Genomic DNA, 5,658 nt, shown 5'->3' on the forward strand with positions numbered 1-5,658 from the left:
AATGCAAAGAACCGTGCAGAGGCATTCACAATCCAGTGAAGGGGCAATCTGCTTTCATTTATACATCATCCAATACCCTCTCCTTAGCCAGAACCTGACGTGACCCCCCAGGTAAGCATAGCTGGAAAGATACAATTTTTACACTCAAGGAAGTCAGATTAGTATGGAAAACAGAAATCACTAGACTATACAGTTATTACAATGATGAAACAAAAAGCAGGGCACTGGACTTCCCTGGTGGCGCAGTGGTTAAGAATCCCCTTGCCAATGCAGGGGACACAGGTTTGAGCCCTGGTCCAGGAAGATCCCACATGCCGTGGAAAAACTAAGCCTGTGCGCCACGACTACTGAGCCTGCACTCTAGAGCCCGTGAGCCACAACTGCTGAGCCCGCGTGCCTAGAGCCCGTGCTCCACAACAAGATAAGCCCCCGCTCACCGCAACTAGAGAAATGCCCGTGCGCAGCAACTAAGACCCAACGCAGCCAAAAATAAATAAATAAATAAATGATAAATAAATTAAAAAAAAAAAAGCAGGGCACTTAGCAGGTATGGGTGGGTCAAAGCAAGTTGAGGAGGAATAAGGGAAATATTCTTGAGCCTAAACCAAATAAACACAACCTTGAAACTCACCATTTTGACATCATCAGATTCTCAGAACTAGAATGATGATTTAGACTAGTTCCCATTTGGACAGGGTGTATTTATTCTCATAATTTTAAGCAACTCTACATATTACCATTTTAACAAGTCATTTAGAGTTTTACAGACAATATTTCCGAAGATGGGCACATTTTGCTAGGTGGATCATCACGTACACACACCCATGCACACTTCACAGCCAGACAGCAAAGTGAGAAAAGAATACACTAGCTTGATCAGAATGTATAAATGAAACTGCCCTACTATGTCTGCTTTAGTAAAAATAACAGACCCCATCTTATCTGTTCACTTATAATAAGGATAAAATAATTGCAACTATCTATTGTACATTTCAGGTTGGCATTCATGGGAAACTTTGACTTGAATGACACGATTGTGTTCCTTCCATTTTTGTTTTTGCCGTGTTAATTATACCATGTAGTACTTGAAAGAGAGGTGGAGTCTGTCACTCTGCCAGCTCGCAGTTTAAAAAGTTAAACGATGCCTTGAGAAATCAGCAAATTTTTAGGGAATTCCCTGGCAGTCCAGTGGTTAAGACTTCACACTTCCACTGCAGGGGGCCCGGGTTCGATCCCTGGTCAGGGAACTATGATCCCACAAGCCACAAGTCACGACCAAAAAAACAATCAGCAAATTTTTTAATTATTTGGAAGGTTTGTATTGGTATTTCCTACCTAGTCTTATGTATTTAGAGTTTCCCATTCCTGGATGAAATTCTCTTGCTTTCAGGGGCCTGCAGTAATTCAGGTCCCTTCTCTTCTCAGATAATTACTCATATTCAGGCCATGTTTTCTAGTTTTCCTGATTGCTCCATCTAATTTTTAGGTAAATGATAGCATACACAATATTAGTCTGTTCGCTGTCACTAAACTAATATCCTCAAATGTATTTTGATTTTACGAATTCCCCAAATTTGCCTTTGCTCATGCATGATTTAGCTACCTACCCTCCCTAGCGCCATCTTCTCTCATGGACTTGGCTGCACTGCCTTTCCCTACATCACTGACCACACTGCACTGTCATTTTGCAGGCATCCTCCCTGCTCTTCAGTGTGTGATAGGTCAACTTCACCTGCCCGTCTCCTTTCTTCTGAATTCAAACACCACGTGAATTCAACTGACCTTAGTTGCTTTCAACCTGTAATTCCTGACGGCAGCAGTTCGTGGCCAACGCTTGAAACTAACAGGTCTGACTAGAAGCTGACAGTCCTTACGCCCCATGAACTTAATATTTTACGTTTATAAAAAGTCAAAGGATGGGACTACCCTGGCTGCCCAGTGGTTAAGACTCTGTGCTTCCAATGCAAGGGGCGCAGGTTCAGTCCCTGGTCAAGGAACTAAGATCCCACACGCCACGCATCGCAGCCAAAAAAAAAAAAAAGTCAAAGACACGATGATACCTTTCTTTTTTTTTTTTTTTTTTTGGTACGCGGGCCTCCCTTTGTTGTGGCCTCTCCCGTTGCGGAGCACAGGCTCCGGACGCGCAGGCTCGGCGGCCATGGCTCACCGGCCCAGCCGCTCCGCGGCCTATGGGATGCTCCCAGACCGGGGCGCGAACCCGGTTTCCCTGCATCGGCAGGCGGACGCGCAACCACTGCGCCGGCTCGGCGGCCATGGCTCACGGGCCCAGCCGCTCCGCGGCATATGGGATCTTCCCGGACCGGGTCACGAACCCGTGTCCCCTGCATCGGCAGGCGGACTCGCAACCACTGCACCACCAGGGAAGCCCGATGATACCTTTCTTAACAATGGTTCCTCTTGGTCCGTTGATAACACAATGTCTCAATTTAAACAAAAAGTATGTGTACCATGCCTCAGACAATAAGTTAGATGCCTCTTAGTGCCAAGCAGGGGGAAAGTAGGAAATGTCTACTGCAAAGAGACTACCAACCACTTCAGGGGATTTACCAGACAACTGCTGGTATAAGTTACAAAGACAATGCTAGTCCATACCTAGGTGAGCAGTCAAGACGTTTGCCCCATGGCAGGTGGGGTAAGTTTTTGCCTCTTTGTGCTTTCAGCTTGGACATATGAAAAATATAGCATCCCTGAAAGTTGTCCAGAGATTTGAGAGCACCAGTATTTATCCAACCAGCTTGATGGAAATGACAGAAGACAGAAATTTCAGAGCCAAAGAATTGTTTGAAAGCACCTCAAATTCTGTCTTAGACTCATGGAATGTTAGATCAAGACGGTACCTTAGGCATCATTTAATCTACCACCCATATTTGACTGTGAGAAAGCGGAAGCCGAAGCAGTGAAGAGATCGCCTTAGGTCTTGCACTGCTAGTTAAGACAGACATTCAGAACTGGGACTGAAGGATCCTGACTCCGTTTCAGTCACGTTAAAGCTGGCTGATGAGTACGTCTGACAACCCACACTTTGAACCCACGTTCCAAAAGCTATTCTATACCCAGCTCATGAATGCCCATTTCTCTGAGAATTAAGCAAACAGGTTGGAATATTTCGGAAGGAAAACACTGGCTGTAAAGTGGGGAGAAATTCCTGTATAGACTTGCTCACTGGAAGCGAGTCCTTGGCTTCCCCAAGTCAACTGAACAGTCTTAGTCATGAGGTTAAAGTTCAAAACTGATTGTGTCACCTGACTGAGAGCAGACAACCTTTCTGGGAAGCAGTGGGCTGAAATGAGAACTGAATAAAGGAGTTGATGGAAAATTGAAATGGAGCTATCTCACAACACTGGCAGTTACTATGTTTCGGTTTGCTTGCTTTGAATGAAGTATTTCAGGCAAACAAAAGGAATAGAAACTATGATGAACTCTTAGTATAGCCCCACCTAATCCCATTTCCTTCTACTGGATTGTTGCTTGTATTTCCATATCCATTCTTGTGTTTTTCTTATTTATAAAGTGTCCATAAGTGATAGTATTTTTTAATTTGTTCCTGTTTTAAGTTTTATATGAATGCTATCATACTGTGTATATCTTTCTGCAACTTGTTTTTTCTCTCAATACTATGGATTTGAGATTTTTTTCTACAGATAAAGAGGATAGCTCCAGGTCATTTATTTTAACTACTCTACGGTATTCCATTGTATGAATGTTTTCACATGTGTCTAATCTCCCATTAAATAGACATCTAGTGAGGTTTCTTGGGTTTGTTTTTGTTTTGTTTGTTTTTTGGCCTCGACTTGTGGGATCTTAGCTCCCCGAACAGGGATGGAACCCAGGACCCCAGCAGTGGACATGAGGGGTCCTAAGCACTGGACCACTGGGGAATTCCCATCTAGTGAGTTTTGAGGGGATTGGTTTTGTTTGTTGTTGTTGTTTAACCTTGCTACTATAAACATTTTTATAAAACTCTCTTCTGATGCTTGAGTGCAGGTTTCCTAGTGATGTTTATGAAGCCTTAGTGTAGGCGCCTCCTCAACTCGACAAAAAGATCTCAAAAATAACCAGTAGAGGACTTCCCTGGCAGTCCAGTGGCTGGGACTCCATGCTGCTTCCAATGCAGGGGGCGTGGACTGATCCCCCATGCCGCTTGGAGGGGCCAAAAATAAATAAATAAAATTAAATGAAGAAAAAAATGCTTAAAAAATGACCAGCAGAATATGAGAGTGTTCAACACTAGCACTGTATATTTTCACTAATCGCTAATTTTTCACTAATTTTTTTTAAGATTTTACCTTTTTTAAAAATAAACCTGTAGATTAGAGTTTTGTTTTTAATTTTATTTATTTATTTTTAGCTGTGTTGGGTCTTCATTGCAGTGCGCGGGCTTCCCGTTGCAGTGGCTTCTCTTGTTGCGGAGCTCGGGCTCTAGGCACGCGAGCTTCAGTGGTTGTGGCACGCAGGCTCAGTAGTTGTGGCTCGCAGGCTCTAGAGCGCAGGCTCAGTAGTTGTGGTGCACGGGCTTAGTTGCCCCGCGGCATGTGGGATCTTCCCGGACCAGGGCTCGAACCTGTGTCCCCTGCATTCGCAGGTGGATTCTTAACCCCTGTGCCACCAGGGAAGTCCCACTAATATTTTTTACTAATGTGAAGAATGTAAAATGGCATTTCTTCCTGGTGTTAATTTGCATTTCCCTGGTTCCTCATGGGGCTGAGTGTGTTCACTGGCGATCTGGATCTCCTTCTCTGCCTGGGCTACTTTTTCAGATGGGCTGCTTGTCTTTTTATTATTGATTTTTAGAAAATTTCCTATAGTCAGGATATCAGTCCTTCATTAGTTGTATACAGCCAATACCTTCTCCTAGTCTGGATCTTGATTTTTCACTTTTATAATGGTGTGTTGTCCTGATTAGATTAATCAGTCTTTTCTTTTTTGATTTATGCTTCTGGTTTCTTCTTTTTTAAAAAAAAATTATTTATTTATTTGTTTATTTTTGGCTGTGTTGGGTCTTCGTTTCTGCGCGAGGGCTTTCTCTAGTTGCGGCAAGCGGAGGCCTCTCTTCCTCGAGGTGCGCGGGCCTCTCACTATCGCAGCCTCTCTTGTTGCGGAGCACAGGCTCTAGACGCGCAGGCTCAGTAGTTGTGGCTCACGGGCCCAGTTGCTCCGCGGCATGTGGGATCTTCCCAGACCAGGGCTCGAACCCGTGTCCCCTGCATTGGCAGGCAGACTCCCAACCACTGTGCCACCAGGGAAGCCCTGGTTTCTTCTTTAAAGAAAAAAAAAAAGTCCTTTCCCTACTTCACGATCATAAAGATATTCTCCTATATTTCCCTCTAGCTTTTTAAGGTTTTGTGTTTTTACAAACTTTGTGCCTTTTATACACCTAGAATTTACTTTTGTGCATGGTGTGAGGTAGGAAACTAATTTTATTTTTTCCAAATTGACAATCAGTTGTTCTGAAACCTTTTCTTGAAAGTGCCATCCTTTTCCCAAAGCGGGTAATGCCACTTTTGACATATATTCTAAATTCTCTACCGATTCTATCAGGTTATTCTTCCTTTCCTGTGCCTTAGTGCACGATCTTAATTATTATATCTTTACAGTAAGTTGTAAGAGCTGGAAAGTCAGCCTCTACCTGTCAGGTGA

This window comes from Physeter macrocephalus, unplaced genomic scaffold (assembly GCF_002837175.3).
Source record: "Physeter macrocephalus isolate SW-GA unplaced genomic scaffold, ASM283717v5 random_1054, whole genome shotgun sequence".
Classification (NCBI taxonomy): Eukaryota; Metazoa; Chordata; class Mammalia; order Artiodactyla; family Physeteridae; genus Physeter; species Physeter macrocephalus.